This window comes from Phoca vitulina, unplaced genomic scaffold (genome assembly GCF_004348235.1).
Source record: "Phoca vitulina isolate PV1807 unplaced genomic scaffold, GSC_HSeal_1.0 scaffold95, whole genome shotgun sequence".
NCBI lineage: Eukaryota > Metazoa > Chordata > Mammalia > Carnivora > Phocidae > Phoca > Phoca vitulina.
The window spans coordinates 310,771-331,496 of NW_022589798.1; positions in this window are offsets into that span (position 1 = coordinate 310,771).

A 20,726-nucleotide genomic window follows, 5' to 3' on the forward strand; every position below is an offset into this window, starting at 1 on the left:
ATAAAATCTTTAAAAAAAACAACAACAACAGTTTAAATCTGGCCTGTGATTAAGAGTAATAGGCATTCGAAATTCAATGCCAATTTAATTCTTTGGAAATATCACCAATTAAGTATCAATGATTGATTTGATTTGGTTCTAAACATAATTACTTGCTTAATGCTATGTAGGACCAGGACACCCTCAGTGGAGTGAAAATAGCAAAAGTTTATAATCTGGGAGACCCATGTTTAGCCTCACCTCCGTGGCTTGGCTTCAGGAAAGAGATTTTTTTTTTTTTTAATCTGTGGGTCTCCGTTTCTTTGCCTAGAAAGTGAGAGAATTGAACCAAATTACTTTGTAGATTCTCTCCAACGCTGCCAGCCTATCAACACTCCCTTTAAAATAAGGTGCCCGCGACCCCGAGCCTTTCTTCCTTGAGAAACAGCGCCACCTTCAGGTCACAGTGACCATAACAGAGGGGTTGCAGCGTTGCTGGTCGGGCAGGCAGAGCAGGTATTTATTTGCCAGACCCACAGAAGCCCGTCCCCCTGGTGTCCTCCGGGATGCGGTCACACATTTGTGAGTCTGCCAGCTGGGCTAAGATCACTGTGTATGGACATGGAGCCAAGCTGAGCTAACTGGCCCACCGGGGACAGATGCATGACCTTAGTCTAATTACCATAGCCCCGGCCCCCACCAACAGAGCTCACCCACAGAACAATTCCTGGTGGAAGGAAAGGAAGCAAGGAACATACTGGATTAACTGAAGCCTATGGACCAATGATAAGCATTTAGGCAATTCCACTTGAGACAGTTTCTGTCTGTTCTTATCTTAGGACAATGTCATTTGGAGATATCTCTTGTTTACTTTTATTAAGAAAGATGACATAACAGACTCTTTAAGTAGATACTGTTTTTTTTCCACAGAGCAAATATTTATTGAGCAAAGGCTCAAGGCCAGCACAGTGCTGAGGGCTCTGATGAAATCATTTTATCAAATTCCCACGACAGCCCTTGCAAGATAGGCATTAGGATCCACATGTTCCGACACAAGGAATTTGAGAGCCAGAGAGCCGGGAATGACAGCTCTGGCCCCCAACCTTGAACGTGCAGACACATGCAGACGACACACGGTCCTCCTGAGCGAGGAGGGACCCCAATCAACCAAGAACATGGGAGCAGCTTCCCCTTTCCAAGAGCTTATCTCTGGCACCATGTTGCTCTGTCAATTGCGATCAGCAGTTTGGAAGCCAAGGCAGTTTAAGGATATGGTTTATTTCTTTGAAGTGTGCCCTGTATGCAGAATAAGGCCCCGTCTTTGCCAGCCATGCTCAGCTGCAGGGACCCAAGCCACTGATGGACGCGGCCCAGTAGAAGGCGTGAAATGGTGATTTGTTACTGAGTATCACCATTTCTAAATGACGACACTTCTGAGAAATAGAGTAGAGAACGTGTAAGATTGTCCCTTTGATAATATCCCATCACTCCCTAAATTCCAGAGGTTTTCTTGGTTGGGCGAGGCGCAGAGAAAGTGCCAGCCCAGGGAATGCGTCATATGTGGAAATGGGTACCTTGTGCAGCACGAAAGAGAGAGGTAGGGAGCCACAGCGCTCTGGGCTGTGTATCTCACACCTTCCTATGTTCACATATGCCGACGTGATTTAGTTGGCAAGACCGATTTTCAGTCTTTGTACCCCCGCTATGCTTGACAGAGTACCAGGCACAGAAATATTTGCTGATACATTAAGGAAAGAACGTATGTTCTCCGTGCAGAGAACAGGAAGTATACTATCTGGGGTGATCAGACCTAAATGGGAGGACAGCTGAGTTATTTGAGGACAGAGCTCAAGGAAGGAGCCCGGCTGCCGAGGGGCTGGGTCGAAGTGCCTATGAACTTTGGATTCTGGTTGGAAGTAGGAGGAAATAGAAGGGAGCCAGCCTCGCTCGGGGCTGATAGTCCCACCACAGGGGCACTCATCGAGCATGAACTGGAGCAGACAAGCAGAAATGTCTACATGGCATGTGTCCCTGAAAGAGTGGGGTGCAGCGAGCCCCAACAACACCAGCGGCGGCTCAGCTAATCCCGACTGGAACCTGGTATGACCCTTTCTCCAGACCCACTAATGACAGTAGCTTCGCAGTCCGTTGTCATCCATCAATGCCATCATGTTTCTCATCCTGCTAGCCTTCTCTTTTTCTTCTTTCCACCCACCCTCAATCACCCCTGCCTCCTCTTTAGAATTTCTGCTCTGCAGGAAGCTACGACAACAGAGAATCAGTGAATATCTCCCTGAGGGGCAAAGCCAACCAATGGAAACTGGTTTAACCCAAATGGAGAGCCCAGTACACGGAAATAAACAGGTGAGGATGAGGACCGTTATCTATGAGGAGTAGGGAGTAACTGGCAAAGGGGCTTTAGCGCTTCGTGATTGGGCGTACTTTCCATTCCTTGAATGAGCCAGGTTCCGGGACCTGCCTGCCTACAAAGCCACGTTGGGAAGTTTGGGAAAGACATACACTGTGGACCAGTGCAGCCCAGGTGTGGGGTTGGCATGCAGAGGATGCCTTCATGGGAATTGGGTCAAACAGCCCCACAGCTGGACTTGAGCCCCATGCACCACCACACCCCACCCCCCCCACCCCGCAATGCTCTGATGGTGGTGCACGCTGCCTTGGGCATTTACTCGGGCTGTTCTCTCTTCAAGTCTCAACTTCGAGGTGACTGTGTCACGTAAGCCTTCCCAGCCCCTCACAGCTGACCTTGCTCACTTTCCATTCTCATGTCACCCTGCCACCCTGACCTTCTCCTTAATTAGCCTCAACACAATCACAATACCTGTGGGATTGTCTGTCTCTGATGAGTGTGGAAGCTCCCAGAAAGGAGGGTCTGTGTCCCTCGTGCTCACTGCCGGAAGCCCTGCACGGGCCAGGCACATGGGATGCACTCGGTAAAGGCCTCCTGAAGACGTGAATGTTGGAACGAATCGAGGTTCAATTCAGGAGTCATCAGAAGTTACCTGATCCTTCTAAGGGGAATGGTTTGAGCACACTCTCCCCTCTGTGCAGCCTGGACATGCCAGGACAGTCCCTGTATCAGATGCTGGGTCCTCTGATTAGACTGGGATACGGAAGCTGAGGCTGAATGGGCCAGCCTTTTCTGCACGTACACCCCTACCTTTCTCATTCGCACCCAGAAGACATGCACTGGGCGCACATTACAAAAATGTGCTTCCCGGACTTACAAGAGAAGCAAACTCCTCACATCATCCAGGCAATCTAGAACAGTCGAGTGACTACCCAAGTTTGGAACACACAGGCTGCCTGTGTTTTCATGGTGCCCGATCAGCTTTTACTCCTTTGAAAAGTGTTTATTGGGTACCTACTCTGTGCACCAAGCACAATTCTAGGGGCTTATTTTTCTAATCTCAAGGTAGCTTTGGGGAGTACAAGCTGGGCAGATTGCCCTCTGAAAGTGGTGAAAACTTGACATTCTGACTGCAATACACCAGACTCAGTCCAGATCTGCTGTCCTATTCACGGCTTGAGCCATGCAGCTTGACCACCGCAAGGAGAGTGCAGTTGATAGCATTAATCTGATTTGCAAGCATTAATCTGTGTGTGTTGAACAGCCACAACCCACAGCAGGACAGTGATTTTCTGCTTTGAAAAGGGTACTTGCTTGCAGACTATTTCCAGGAGCTCTAGACCAGGTTAAAGATCTGCAGTTTTATAAGGAGGCATTAGGAAACTATTTGTAATATGATTACAAACTGATCTTCAGCCTGACACCCAGCACAGCTTCATCTTCCACACAGGTCGGTGCATAGTTGTCTCCCCACCCCAGTCCTCCCCACACTGCCCTGGCCATGCAGCCCCTTCCCCAGAACCACCCCCCCCCCATCTCCGCCTCCCAGCCCGGCACCACCCCTCCCCACCCCCCTTGGCACAGTAGGGAGCCACCCCAGTTGCTGAATATTTTTAATATCAACCCTGATTACAGGTGAAGAATTCTATAAAGATTCTATAGTCTATTCCATAAAGATTCCATAAAGGATTCTATAAAGTAGCATCTAAGTACTTTGTGTTTAATTCTGTACGGCGGGAAGGGGAAGAAAGTCCTTGTTTTCAGGGCATTTGGCCTCTAACACGACGGCCAGCAGAGGGAGTCATTTCCCAGCATAAAAGTTGCCACGAAACCCAAGATGGCCACTGTGTTAGGGCCTTGGTAACCAAGTGCGGAAGACTGAGAGGCTCAAACAATAAAGATGTATTGTCTCACACTTCCGGAGGCCAGAAGTCGGAAACCAAGGGGTCCGCAGGGTTGATTCCTTCTGGGGCCTCTCTCCCTAGCTCGCAGATGGCCACCTTCTCTTTGTCTTACCTGGTCTTCCCTCTGCGTATGTCCGATGTCCCGATCTCTTCTTCTAAGGACACCGCTCATGTTGAATTAGAATCCACCCTAACTGCCTCATTTTACCTTAATTACCTTTTTTTTTTTTTAAGACTTTATCTATCTGACAGAGAGAGAAAGAGCAAGCCCAAGCAGGGGGAGCAGTAGAGGGAGAGGGAGAAGCAGACTCCCCACTGAACAGGGAGCCCCACACGGGACTCGATTCCAGGACCCTGGGATCATGACCTGAACCAAAGGCAGACGCTTAACTGACTGAGCCACCCAGACTCCTCCCCCCCTTAATTATCTCTTTAAGGCCCTATTTCAGTTACGGTCACTTTCTGAGATACTGGGGGTTAGGACTTCAACATATGGATTTAGGGCAGACACAATTCAGCCCAAAACAGCCACCCTGTTTTCAATTTTGTTAACTTTTTAAAAGATGTGTATTTTTTTTAAATGTTTTCTCCACTATTTTCTAGAAATTTTGCTCACCTGGGGGCGCCTGGGTGGCTCCGTCAGTTAAGCTTCTGTCTTCGGCTCAGGTCATGATCCCAGGGTCCTGGGATCGAGCCCCGCATCAGGTTCCCTGTTCAGTGGGGAGTCTGTTTCTCTTTCTTCCCTGTCCCTCCCCCCACTCGTGCACTCTCGCACTCTCTCTCTCTCTCTCATAAATAAATAAGAAATCTTTTTTAAAAATTTGCTAACCTGTACTGTTTTTACTCCCATGATGATAAACACATGGTTCAAAGGTCTTGTCCCACCACAGTACTGGCACACGTGGATGGTTTGCTCAGATTGACAGAAAGCGCGGACGCAGGCACCCCTTGGGGGAGTCACGCAAGTTCAATATCTAAGGACACAGAAGGAAGTCAATGATGTCAAGACACAAGGATAGTGGCTGGCGGCCACCTACAGAGGCCAGGTCAGGTTCTTGAGGCATGGAATGGGGAGTTGCGGATGATGCCATGATAATAAGAGCCATCCCAGACGTCCTCACACCTAGTCTCAGAAACTCTCTCCTCCCTCCTGATTTCCCCTTCTCTTACTGCAGCTTCAAACCCACAAAGCTGGGGCAGTTCTGCTGCTTGGTTAGCCTTGAGTCAGTCAGGGAAACCGCCCGGGCCTGGTGTGCCTCATCAATCTTTCAGCTAGACCATAGCAATCTGACTACAGGGGAGCGTGCTCTGCTCCCCAGGCAAATGGAGCCTTGTCTGATACACCCCGACTTAGAGCCTCAGAGCTGAGACAAGGGCAGTTAGAGGTCCTTGAGGGGGTCAGGCTAACTGGACCCTAGACTCAGAACATCTTACCCAGCAGTCTTAGAATGTGGTCTACCCAGTCTAAAGAGTTGTCTTAAGGATGAACAAATGCATCTAAATAGTAACCAGTTGTCTTACCTTATAATCAATTCATTGCAAGTAAATATCATTTGAAAATTATTGTATGTACTTCCTTATGCGTTCGTGCGTCAGAGATTTTATGCAAAATACACCATTACCACCACCAGTATAGTAGATGTGATCAGGAAAGGACAATTATTTGCTTAAAGTAGGATTCTTTGCTTAAAGTGCACTTGTACTTACTGGGCATGTCAGGACATTTGAGGTAGAGTTTAATTTTTTCTTTTTTCTTTAAATTTTATTTATTTATTTGACAGAGAGAGACACAGCGAGAGAGGGAACACAAGCACGGGGAGTGGGAGAGGGAGAAGCAGGCTTCCCGCGGAGCAGGGAGCCCAATGCGGGGCTCGATCCCAGGACCCTGGGATCATGACCTGAGCCGAAGGCAGACGCTTAACGACTGAGCCACCCAGGCGCCCCAGAGTTTAATTTTTTAAAGAGATTAAAAGCCAGAGTCTGGATCCAGAGGCCAGCAAGCCTTTCCACACCTCTCGGGCTCCCCGGGGGGGACAGGGACAGTTCTAATGAAATAAGAGCTCTGAGTCAACACTGATTCACTCAGCCATTCATTCTAGATCCCAGAAGTCAGCTGGGCCCACTTTCTTTTTGGAGATCAAAGTGTGATTGGCTCAGCTCCATTAATATCATGACCCACGATGTGAGGTCCCTGGACCTGTGTTCGTAGAATCTCCCTCTCTTCACCCCAGTATGACCTCAGGACTTCTTTAAGCTCTGCCAAAGGCATCCACTCACACACACAAAAAGCATGATAGCGCTCTGGAAAATGTATTGTGGCAGGGGGAGGGTGGTGCTTGGTGATTGCATTACACAATCCACAGCAAACAACCTCACAATATGTGCTTAAATATTCAGCCCTTGCAGGGCTAGGGGGAGGGGGGAAGTAGCTCTCTCGTGCCTGAGTGCTCTCTTCCTCCCTGCCCTTCTCCCACTTCACTGGAGACCCTCTCCTCAATCCTGGACCTCCCCACTCCCAGGGCTACCTCCAGCCCACAGAGCACGATGGTGGACATATACAGGGAAATCCAGCTCTCCCCAGTCCCCATGCCACAGGTTACTTCTAACCCCATCTAGGGGCTCCCCTTAACCTTCTTTCTAACATGATCCGCCCTCTTTAAAGAGCAACTAAGGTTCCGTAGAGCTTTTAAGTTTTCTGTTTCTCTTAACAATTCATGTGACCAATTCTCATTGAATGCCTTCCACATCATGGTCACAACGAGGGCTCTGGAGCCAGACTCCAAGGTTAGAATCCTGGATTCACCACTTCCTGTGTGACTTTGGGCAAGTTACTTGTCCTCTCTGGGCCTCTGTTTTCTCGCCTGTAAAATGGGGAAGGTGCTAACAGCTCCTGGCCCTCCAGGTGGTGGGAGCACGTGACTTAGTATGGTGGGAGCAGGCAACAGTACCAGCATGGAGTAGGAGGCTCGGTGGCGCTGTGTGGGAGGCGCGGGATGAGCCGGGGAAACACAGCCAGGGGCGAGTAGCCCCTCAACCTGATGTCAACGTGCTGTGATGGGGGAAGTACAGGGTGCTGTGGGCTTGACAGGAGGGTCATCCTGCCCACATGTGGGGACAGGGACAGCTAAGCAGAGTCCAGGAAGGGAAAGAGGAGCAGAAAAGAGGAGGTGAGGGTCTTCCAGGGACAGGGAAGAACACTTACATGCACACCCCCACAGGGACAAGGGAAAACAGAGATCAAGAGAGGACACGAATTTAGCCTCGCAGGACAGAGAATGGGATGAGGAGTGGCCCAAAGACTGGAGCAGGAAGTGGGGACAGGAAGAGGTGGCCTTTGGCCCCGTGGAGGAGTCTGCCTTTCATTCCAAGGATGATGGGAGCCTCAGAAGTCTTATGCAAGGGAGCAAAGGGGTGGAATTTGCATTTTAGCAAGATGGCGCTGGCTGCTGTGTGGAAAGGGAGTGAGAGCATGGGATTATGGGTTTTTCATGTTTGCCTGTGACCCATCGGAAGTGAGGCATGCTGCCCCACAACCAGAAAGAGGCCCAGGGTTTGAGGGGAATGAAGTTTATTCATCTTAAAGAAAAACAATATGAGGGGCGCCTGGGTGGCTCAGTCAGTTAAACATCTTCGACTCAGGTCATGATCTCAGGGTCCTGGAATGGAGGCCTGCATTGGGCTCCACGCTCAGCAGGGAGTCTGCTTCTCTGTCTGCTCCTCACCACGCACACACACACACACCACATACACACACACCACTCACCACACACACACACACACTACACACACACACCATTCACCACACACACACACACACTACATACACACACACACCATTCACCACACACACCACACATACACCATATGCAATGCACACACTTGAAACAGTTCAATATTTATCATTATTATGTTCAATGTGCTGTGCTATGTTCTATTCTACTTTTTTTCTTCTTTCCATTCTATTCCATTCCATTTTTTTTTCTAATGATGTCCGAGACTCACTAAATTGGTTTCATGAACTATTAGTGGTTCCCAAGCTGCAGTTTGGAAAACACTGACTTGGAGGGAGGCACGGGAAGCCCACAGCCTGCTGTGAATGGGGCTTCAAAGCAGAATGGGCCAGAGGGTGTGCTCTAGGCACAGCCTGGGCCCCAGCTCTGACACACAGCCACTTGCCATGGTGGGGTATGAATGGGGGGACGCAGGGCCTCATAGCTTGCTGGGAGACCTGAAAGGACAGGGCCCCTTGCTGTATTTGCATGGCCAATCTGACCCTAAGACGGTTTGATTTTTTATTTAAATTCAATTTAATTAACATATAGTGTATTATTAGCTTCAGAGGTAGAGTTTAGTGATTCATCAGTTGCATATAACACCCAGTGCTCATTACATCACGTGCCCTCCTTAATGCCCATCACCCAGTTACCCCATCCCCTCACCCCTCTCCCCTCCAGGAACCCTCAGTTTGTTTCCCACAGTTAAAGTCTCTTACGGTTTGCCTCCCTCTTTGTTTTCATCTTATTTTATTTTCCCTTCCTTTCCCCTACAGTGATCTATTTTGTTTCTTAAATTCCATGTATGAGTGAAATCATATGGTATTTGTCTTCTCTGACTGTTCGCTTAGCATAATACCCTCTAGTTCCATCCATGTCATTGCAAATGGCAAGATTTCATTCTTTTTGATGGCCGAGTAATATTCCATTGTATATATATACCACATCATCTTTATCCATTCATCTGTTGATGGACATCTGGGCTCTTTCCATATTTTGGCTACTGTAGACATTGCTGCTATAAACATTGGGGTGCAGGTGCCCTTTCAAATCACTATGTTTGTATCCTTCAGATAAATACCTAGTAGTGCAATTGTTGGGTCATAGGGTAGCTCTATTTTTAAATTTGAGGAACCTCCATAATGTTTTCCACAGTGGCTACACCAGTTTGCATTCCTACCAACAGTGTAAGAGGGTTCCCCTTTCTCCACATCCTCGCCAATATCTGTTGTTTCCTGAGTTGTTAATTTTAGTCATTCTGACTGGCGTGAGGTGGTATCTCATTGTGTTTTTTATTTGTATTTCCCTGATGCCGAGTGATGGTGAGCATTTTTTCATGTGTCTGTTGGCCATTTGTATGTCTTCTTTGGAGAAATGTCTGTTCATGTCTTCTGCCCATTTCTTGACTGGATTTTTTGTTTTTTGGGTGTTGAGTTTGAAGAGAACACAGGCAGCAACCTCTTCGACCTCAGCCGCAGCAACTTCTTGCTAGACACGTCTTCAAAGGCAAGGGAAACAAAAGCAAAAATGAACTATTGGGACTTCATCAGGATAAAAAGCTTTTGCACAGCAAAGGAAACAGTCGACAATACTAAAAAGCAACCTATGGAATGGGAGAAGATATTCACAAATGTCTTATCAGATAAAGGGCTAGTATCCAAGATCTATAAAGAATTTAAGAAGGTTTGACTTTTAATTGCACTTTGCTTACAGTGGCCTGTGGGTTTCCCGTGCCTACTTCCAAATCAATGTTTTCCAAACTGCACTTTGGAGCCTATTAGTGGGTAATGAAATCACTTCAGTAAGTCTCAGACACAGCATTAAAGAAAAAGAAGGAATGGAGTGGAATGGAATGGTGTAGAGTGGAATAGAATGGAGTGGAGTGGAGTGGAATGGAGTGGAGCAGAATGGAATGGACTGGAATGGAGTGGAGTGGAGTGGAGTGTAATAGAATGAAATGCAGGGGAATGGAATGGAATGGAGTGGAGTAGAGTGGAATGGAGGGGAATGAAATGGAGGGGAATGGAATGGAGTGGAGTGGAATGGAATGGAGTGGAGTGGCATAGACTGGAATGGAATGGAGTGGAGTGGAGTGGAGTGGTATGGAGTGCAGTGGAGTGTAATAGAATGGAATGGAGGGGATGGAATGGAATGGAATGGAGTGGAGTGGAATGGAATGGAGTGGAATGGCGTAGACTGGGATGGACTGGAATAGAGTGGAGTGGAGTGGCGTAGACTGGAATGGACTGGAATGGAGTGGAGTGGAGTAGAGTGGAGTGGAATGGAATGGAATTAATAGAATAGAATAGAATAAAACAGAATAGAATAGACTAGACTAGAATTGAATAGGCACATTTCATGGCACATGGGAAGGATAAGTACTGACTTGTTTGGGATGTGTATGTATGTGTGTGTGTGTGTGTGTGTGTGTGTGTGTGTGTGTGTGAAACTTTTACTTCAAACCAGCCATTAAGTAAGTAAAATTGTAAATACAGGGCAGAGAAAATCAATCATGTCCAGTGATTCAGACACAGAATTTACAGAATGGAGCAACTCAAGAAGCTAGAGACTGAAAAATAAAGAAAACATCCAGCGCCCACAGCCTGTGACTAAATCTGCCAGATGATGCCTCAGTGAGAGCTGAGTAGTTTCTTCACTGGGCCAACTTTCTTTGTTAATGTTCAAACCAGCTGTCCTTTCCTCCTGCTTCCAATGGGCCTGAGTAGGACGGGGCCTACAGTAATGGAGTGACTCACCCTCCCGAGAGTCACTTCAGAAGGCCTCAGGCCAAGATCATTCTTTGCTTTCCTTCACAGATGCCTCCACCAGCAATGGGCCACTGCTCAAACCATGTGGGAACCTGCTATGGGAATTTTTCACAAAGTTGCAACTCAGTCCTTACTATGTCAGGGGTTTTCTGAGAAATGGCAGCATTACTGGACTATTACTCAGCAATAGTTGGGTTGATCTCTTGAAAACAAAACAAAGGGGCTCCTGGGTGGCTCAGTTGTTAAGCGTCTGCCTTCGGCTCAGGTCATGGTCCCAGGGTCCTGGGATCGAGCTCCGCATTGGGCTCCCTGCTCAGCGGGGAGCCTGCTTCTCCCTCTCCCACTCCCCCTGCTTGTGTTCCCTCTCTTGCTGTGTCTCTCTCTGTCAAATAAATAAAAAAACAAAAACAAAAACAAAAAGCTAATAGTCATCATCAAGGAGAAGCAAGTCAACTCCTCGTCTTTCCCACAAAGCTGCTTCTCCTCCAGGCTGTGCTTCCTCAATCCTTGGCATCACCCCTTGGCCTCCTGCCCCCAATGCAATCACCATGCCCTACCTCGCCCAGCTCCTAAATACCTGCCAAACCCATCTGTGTTTCTCCTCCGCCAGGGCCAGGGCCAGCGCTCAGCCCCAGCCCCCATCGTCTCTGCCAGGACGACTGCAGCAGCCTCCTCACACATCTCCCTGCTCCCAAGTCCCTGTCCTTACAGCAAGCAGAGTCGCCTTCTGGAACAGCAGCTCTGGTTCTCCCACTCTCCTGCTCCAACTCGCTGATAATGGCTTCCCGTTGCTCTCAGAATCCAGCCCCAGATCTTTCCCTCCTTGACGGCACTATACATGCTAGCTACCATCATCACTTTTTTATCACTTAAAATAAAAACTTTGGTGACAAAGAAACATTTTTGAGACATATCAGCTAAAAGATATTTACTGCTTCTGATAATTAAATAAATAAACTATAATCACTATTTTTTAACAAAGAGCATTTTGTTATGTCAACCAAACCTTTACTCCATGATTACACAAGCAAAAACCAAAATCTCAAACACCCACACCTTAGCGAATGCCCCTTCTCTTATCCCCTCCCCCTCCCCAGTAGCTAATGCTAACATTTCTCTGGTATCCCAGTATTGGTTCGATTGTCACATCGTCCCTAACTCCCCAGGATAAGTGCCCCCATACATTCTCATGGCTCCTGGTCTGTCTCCTTTCTAGAACAGATCACAACTGTCAGGAATTATCTGGTTGCGTTGCACTTTATTGAATGTCTTTCTTCACGGCTCTGGAAGCAGCTCCATGGGATGAGGAATGAGCCAGCCTCACTCACTGAGGGTCCTGTGGCTCCCGGTGCAGTGCCTAGCAGAGTGGACACTCGGGAAATAGCTAATAAGTGGATTCCGGTTCTAGTTTCAGATGCTGACTCAGCAAGAGTGCTGATTCACCCAAGATAAAGCTAGGGAAAACTTTAAGGAGAAAACTGATAAAAGTATGAGAAACTCCTGGGGAACGTGGTTGTGAAAGCATGGGGGGCTTTGGCCAGAAGGCAGGAGGAGCTGGTAGGCTGGCTCTGAAAAGGCTTACACAGGAAAGAAACCACGGGCTCTGGGCTTCTTTCTCCCCAGCCAATGTCAGGGGCAAACTGACTTCCCTACACCCATCCCGACCCAGACCTGTGGCCCAGTTATCTCCAGGAGGAAAATCGGGGCATCTCAGTAGTCCTGTGCTTATGAGGAGTTAAGAAAAACAAGTGGGGAAACACACATATAGTTGATTCCCTTCTCTGACAGCTCCCTTTTCAAACCTCCATGCCAAAGGAATCAAAATCCAAAACTCTTCCTAACACTGTTTCTCCCTGGGACAAAGGGTGGAGAGCTAACCTGAGGAGTTTGTTTTGTTGAGTGTGGATGGCAGGGACTGATCCATCCCCACCCACTCCCTGGGGCACATGGAGACTGGAGGCCAGCCTTCATGGATATTGCCGGAGAGAGACACCAATCCCCCACAGCCCCACCATGGAAAATGCGCTCACAGGTCAAAATAGAGAAACACACGTGAGAAGCATAACCATTTTCAAAACAAACAAGCAAGCAAATAACAACAAACCCTGGATTACAGATTCCATCAGAAGCGGAAATGTTGTTTAAGGTAAGATGTTAAAATTAGCCTAATAAATTATTAAGAAATAAGAAGAACTGGGACACCTGGGTGGCTCAGTCGATTAAGCGTCTGCCTTCAGCTCAGATCATGATCTCAGGGTTCTGGGATCGAGTCCCGCATCGGGCTCCTTGCTCAGCGGGGAGCCTGCTTCTCCCTCCCCCTCTGCCGCTCCCCCTGCTTATGCTCTCTTGCTTGCTCTCTCTCTGTCTTAAATAAATAGAATTTAAAAACAAAAGAAAGAAGTGAAACAATAATAAAGCAACATAAAAAGGGAACTGAGCCTAAGGAACAAAAAATATAAATAGTTGAAGTAAAGAGCACATTGATGGAAATAAAGAGCAGACTGGATGCAAGTCAAGAACGAGTTGGTAAGTTGGAAATCCATACTGAGGAACTTCCTTAAAAGAAGGACAAGAAAAAAATAGAAAATATTAGAGAAAAGCAAAGAAATATGGGTGATTTATGTGTAAGTGCTAATATCCCAATAATGAGACCCAGAAAGACAGAGGAATGAAATGAAAAGAAGGAAATGGTTGAAGGAATAATGGAGCTAGATTTCCTAATTAAAAAAAAAAAAAGAAATATCTCAGAATTAAAGGGCCTATTCAATGAGAAAGAGGAAAAATAGGGGGCAGGGGGACTCACACCTAGACACCTTAAATAAAACAGGGAAATATCATTAAAAGCCATATATGAAAACCCCACACCTAACATCATCCTTAATGGGGAAGAACTGAGAGCTTTTCCTCTAAGATCAAGAACAAGACAGGGATGTCCACTCTCATCACTTCTATTCAACATAGTACTGGAAGTCCTAGCCACAGCACTGAGGCAAGAAAAAATAAATAAAAGGCATCCTAATGGTCAAGAAAGAAGTTAAACTTTCACTAATTGCAGATGACATGATACTCTACATAGAAAACCCTAAAGACACCATCAAAAAACTACTAGCACTGATAAATGAATTCAGTAAAATCATAGGATACAAAATTAATATACATAAATCTGTTGCACTTATTTACACTAAAAATAGAAGTAGCAAAAAAGACAATTAAGAAAATAATCCTATTTACAGTTGCACAAAAAGAATAAAATACCTAGGAATAAACTTAACCAAGGAGGTGAAAGACCTGTAGTCTAAAAACTGATAAACACTGATAAAAGAAATTGAAGAGGACACAAACAAATGGAAAAATATTCCATGCTTATGGATTGGTAGAACCAATGCTGTTAAAACGTCCATGTTACCCAAAGTAATTTATAGATTTAATGCAATCCCTATCAAAATACCAACAACATTTTTCACGGAACTAGAACAACCATTCTAAAATTTGTATGGAACCATAAAAGACCCCAAATAGCCAAAGCAATCTTGAGAAAGAAGAACAAACCTAGAGGTATCACTATCCCAGATTTCAAGATATATTACAAAGCTGTAGTAATCAAAACAGTATGGCATTGGCACAAAAGTAGACATTTAGATCAATGGAATAGAATACAGAGTCCAGAAATAAACCCATACTTACATGGTCAATGAATCTACAACAAAGGAGACAAGAATATCCAGTGGGAAAAAGACAGTTTCTTCAACAAATGGTATTGGGAAAACTGTACAGCTACAAGCAAAAGAATGAAACCAGACCACTTTCTTACACTGTACGCAAAAATAAACTCAAAATGGATTAAAGACCTAAATGTGAGACCTAAAACCATAAAAATCCTAGAAGAAAACATAGGCAGTAATTTCTTTGATATTAGCCATAGAAATATTTTTCTAGATAGGTCTCCCGAGGCAAGGGAAATAAAGGCAAAATTAAACTATTGGGATTACACCAAAATAAAAAGCTTTTCCACAGTGAAGGAAACCATCAACAAAACAATAAGGCACCTTACTGAATGGGAGAAGATATTTGCAAATGAAATATTGAAGAGGTTAATATCCAATACATATAAAGAACTTACACAACTCAACACCAAAAAAATAAATAATCCAATTAAAAAATGGGAAGAGGACCTGAATAGGCACTTTTCCAAAGAAGACAAACAAATGGCCAACAGATACATGAAAAGATGCTCAACATCACTCATCATCAGGGAGAAGCAAATCAAAACCACAGTGAAATACCACCTCACACCTGTCAGAATAGCTAAAATAAAAAATGTAAGAAACAACAGGTGTTGGCAAGGATGTGGAGAAAAAGGAACCCTCGTGCACTATTGGTGGGAATGCAAATTGGTGCATCCCCTGTGAAAAACAGTATGGGGGGGTCCTCAAAAAATTAAAAATGGAACTACCATATGATCCAGTAATTCCACTACTGGGTATTTGCCCAAAGAAAATAAAAACACCAATTCAGAATGTTATATGCACCCCTATGTTTATTGCAGCATTATTTGCAATAGCTAAGATATGAAAGTAACCCAAGTGTCCATTTATAGATGAATGGATAAAGAAGATGTGTGTGTGAGTGTGTGTGTGTGTGTGTGTGTGTATACATGGTACTATATGTACACACACACTGGAATATTACTCAACCATAAAAAAGAATGACGTCTTGCCATTTGTGACTACATGGACGGACCTAGGGGGTATAAGGCTAAGTGAAATAAGCCAGGTAGGGAAAGACAAATACCATGTGATTCCACTTCTATGTGGAATTTAAGAAACAAAACAAACGAACAAAGAAAACAAGAGAGACATGAATAAACAAACTTAATACAAAACAAAACTTAAATACAGAGAAAAAAACTGGTGGTTGCCAGAAGGGAAGTGGGTGGGGGGATGGGTGAAATAAATCAAAGGGATTAAGAGCACTTTCATCATGATGAGCACTGAATAATGTATGGAATTGTTGACTCATTATATTGTACACTTCAATGAATATAACACTGTATGTTAACTATACTTTTAAAAAAGTACTCAAGAGTTGAGATTTAACAAAAATAATTTTTTTAAATATGGAACTATCAAAGACAAAGAAAATTCTGAAAGCTTCTAGAGGAAAAATCATTTTATACAAAGGAAAAAAATCCGACTCTTGGTTTCTGCTCAGGCCATGATCTCAGGGTCGTGAGATCGAGCCCTGCATCGGGCTCCGTGCTCAGTGGGGAGTCTGCTTCAGATTCTCTGCCTCTGCCCCTCCCCCTGCTCTCTCTTTCTCTCTTTCTCTAAAAATAAATAAAATGTTTAAAAAAAAAAGAGTTACAGCAGGAAAAGAGAAATAAACCAGGACTGTCTTAAGCAAATCAAGATGTATGGTTAACCATGCCTTATAAAATAAATCGGAAAGTATTATTCAGGATGAGGAAGATTTTTAAAAATTATAAAAGTTTTAATTCCCCAATAATATATGAGGCAAAAAAAATTGATAAACAGAGGAAAAAAGAGACAAACAAAAAAACAAACTTAACGCAGAGAACGAACAGGTGGTCACCAGAGGGGAGGTCGGTGGGGGAATGGGTGAAATAGATAAAAGGGATTAAGAGGTACAAACTTCCACTTACAAAATAAATAAGTCACAGAGATGAAAAGTACAGCATAGGGAATATAGTCAATAATATTGTAATATATGGTGACAGATGGTGACTACACTTATCATGGTGAGCACTGAGTAATGTATAGAATTATTGAATCATTATATTGTACACCTGAAACTAATATAACACTGTATGCTAATCAGACTTCAGTAAAAAACTTTTGATAGAAATACAGGGAGAAATTGATCAAATCCACCTTCACAATAGGAGATTTTAACACACCATTCTCAGTAATGATGGGTCCAGGAAACAAACAAAAAAATCAGCTAAAATATAAAAGATTTGAATATCACCTAAAAAATACAGAGGGTCATGCAACCAAAACACAGTTTTTCAAGCAGACATGAAACATTTACAAAAACTGCTCATATACCAGGCCATAAAGAAGCCCTAAACAAATTTCAAAGAATAGATATCACACAAACCAGACCCTCTTGACCAAACATAACTGAGCTAGAAGCTCATATAAAGAGAAGTAGTTGCATGTTTGCTGGTAGGGGAATAAACTCATGTAAGAATACTGGGGAGAATGTTTGGCATGTCCTTCTAAAGTGAAATATTCACATACCTTACGATTCAACAGTTTCACTCTCAGAAACATCCCTGAAGCTCGTGCCCCATCAGATAGGCAAAATATACAAGGACGTTTGGAGCACGACTACTCAATAAGAAAACCCTGGCGGTGCCCAGTGGGCTCAGTCGGTAGAGCATGTGACTCTTGATCTGGGGGTTGTGAGTTCGAGCCCCACGTTGGGTGGAGAGATTACCTAAATTTTGGGGAAAAAAATCTTAAAAAAAAAAAAGAAAGAAAGAAAAAGAAAAACTGTAAACAACCCAAATACTCATCAAAGGAAAGTAGGAGATTAGATTATCGTTGTGCTTGTTTTGTCCTGCTGCATAACAAATTAGCACAGACTTAGTGGCTTAAAATGACACCGATTTATTACCTCAAAGTTCCATAGGTTAGAAGTCTGGACAGGTCAGAGCTGAGTTCTCTGCTCACAGTCTTCCCAGTCTGGCTCAAGGTATTGCATGGGGCAACCAGCTCATCTGAGGCTGGGGTCTGCTTCCAAGCTCACTGGTTGTTGGCAGAGTTCAGTTCCTAGCTGTGGTAGGTCACAGGCCCCACTTGCTTGATGGCTGTCAGCTGGGGCATCCTCAGCTTCTGTAGGCCACCTGTCACATGGCCCTGTCCACAGCATGACCGTTTTCCTCTGCAAAGCTAGCAAGGAAATATCACTGCAGCTTGAAATCTCTGGCTCTAGCCCCAGATTTAAAGGGCTCGTGGGATTAAGTCAAGTTCCACTGATTTGGGACCTGGATTACATCCACCGAATTCCATCACAGCAGCACCTAGATTAGTGTTTGACTGAATAAGGTGTGTGGACACCAGGGCCTAGGCAGCCACGTTAGAATTCTGCCTTGCACCATGGGCTATCCGCACAATGAACATTATGTAGCAGCCAAATGGAATGAATTATAGCCACCTGCAACTGCTGAGATGATCCTTAGCAATTTTATATTATATGGAAAAGTACAGTCCCAAAGGCCCTAAATTAAAAACAACTAAAAATTGTTAAGTGCTTTCAAGGGATACATACTCATGTAACAAAGCAATATAAAAGAGAGAAAGCAGGGAGATGATAGGCCCAGGTTTGGGGGAATCAGGCGGGTAGGATGTAGGAGGGTTAGATGTAGGTTACTGTTAGGGGCAGAGATGAGAGCAGGTAAGTGGGTTCATAGGATGTTATTATATTATTTAAAATAACTAATTTGAAGCAGGACAGATACGGTCCAATGATGGGAAAATGTCAGGAAAATGTCATGAAGCATTATGATGATTCCGATTCTGCATACCTGAGGCGTAATTAAAATTGAAGAAAAGAAAAAAATTGTTAAATGAAAGAATATATTATGGAATTAAAAAGTGTGTCCCCTCGGTGGCAGGGGAAGCAGCTGGGTTCCAGACAGCACCGAAGAGGCAGTGACTTATTTCCATCCTGGGAAACTTCCCAAATGCAAGTAGAAATTACCATGTGTTAGAAAAGCCTCGTCTGAAAATATCTGTGATGATCAGGTACCACTCTCACCTGCTCAGACCTTGAACTCTGTCTTTTATTTATTTATTTATTTATTTATTTATTTATTTATTTATTTTGTAGTTTTTAATTTTATTATATTATGTTAGTCACCATACAATACATCATTAGTTTTCTTGAACTCTGTCTTAGCCCTGTTTTCTGTTTCCTTTCCCCTCCAACGCCGATGGTTCCTGGGCACCAGCATTTAAACACACCCAAGGGGGCGCCTGGGTGGCTCAGTCGGTTAAGGGTCCAACTTCTGATTTCAGCTCAGGTCGTGATCTCAGGGTCCTGAGATCAAATCCCAAGCCAGGCTCCGAGCTCAGCGCCAAGTCCGCCTGAGACTCTCATTCTCTCCCTCCGCCCCTCCCCTGCTCGTGCTCGCTCTCTCTCTCTCTCTAAAATAAATAAATCTTTAAAAAAATTTTTTTCCCTCTCTGCCCCTCCCCCCACTTGTGCTCTCGCTCTCTCACTCTCAAAAAATAAAAATAAATAAAAAATAAACTAAACACACCCAAGGCTCTCCTGTGTGGGGGGAATGAAGCAGGACCTCTCTACCCCCCAAAACCGCTCCAGCAGCAACACTATCTCCTCTCACACTTTCCTGGCAAAAATCCATTGCAAACAAGTCCTCTGCATTCAGGGTTTCAGTCCTCAGGCCACCCACGGCCACCTGGTTTTCCCCCTTCCCCACCGCACAAAACCTACACCCCACCAAGTCACCCACGACAGCTAGGCATTTAATTTTCCTGACATTTTGGCACCTTTAGACTCTGTCAACCGCTTCCTCCATGAACCCTTCTCCCGTGGCAGCTGTGGTTTTTCTATCACTTCCCTGACTGGTCCTTTCCGGTCTCGTCGGCCGGATGATTTTTCTCCACTGTTCCCTAAAGGCTAAGGCCGCTGGTAGCTCCGTCCTCACATCCCCAGGTCCCACTCTCCAGGCTCTCCGGAGTAGCTCCTCTGCACTCAATGTGACAGTCTCGTCTCCAAATCCTCCCCTGCGCTAAATCTTCCTCGCTGTGGGTGCATAGAACCAACTACCCCTGGAAACGTATGCAAAGCCCTTGTATCTTGAACCGTCTGTGCCCCAAACTGAGCTCACCATTTCCTCCACACCCAACGTCTGCTCCTTCCTTGATGTATACTATATTAGTTAGGGCTGTCCAGAGAAACAGAACCAATGCAATATGAAGAGAGAGAGAGACAGAGAGACTTGTTTTCAGGAACTAGTTCAAGTGATTGTGGAGGCCAGCAAGCTGGAGACGTAGGGAAGAGTTGATGCTGCGCTTGAGTCCAAAGCAGTCTGGAGAGAGCACTCCTTCTACCTAAAGCAATCTCAAGTCTCTTTTCTTACCACCTTCAACTGATGGGGTGAGGCCCACCCACAGTAGGGAGGCAGATCAGCTTTACTCAGCGTCTACTGATTTAAATGGTGATCACATCTAAAGAATACCTTTGCAGCAATATCTAGACTGGCATTTAGCCCAAACCCAGGTACCACGGCCTAGCCAAGTTGCCGGAGGAAATTACCCTTCACACATAACACCTTGCAAAACGGCACCACCATCTAACTGATGCCTAATCCAGGATCCTGGGAATTTCCCCTGACTCCTTATGTAACCGTAAGTCCACACCAAGTTCCGCTTACTCATCTTCTGACATATTTCTAATCCATCGCTGTCACAGACGTCCTGGCCCCAGGGCCCCATCACATCTGAGCTACTACCAGAGCTTCAGCCCTGCACTCTGCCCTCGCGGCCTCGCCTACCTCAAACCCTCGCTAGACACAGTGAGGAGTGAATTTGCTCATCTGTACATTGGACTGCACTGATTTCCAGTTCCAGACTCACCAGCTGCCACAAAGTCTGATACAAGCATGATCCCGTGTTGACTCAGATACCATGAGTGGTGTTATTGGTGTGTGCTTTTCCAGAATGCAGAACGGGTGGTAAATTTCTACACGAAACAGAGTACAATCGTTCCTCAATTTACACGGCAGTTACGTTTCTAGAAAATTCAATTATATGAAAACTGTACTATCTGAGTCTGCTTGGGCCGCTACAACAAAATACCCTAGACTGGGTGGCTTACACAACAGGTGTCTATTTCTCATGGTCATGGAGGCCAGAAGTCCAAGATAAACGTGGCCGGCCAG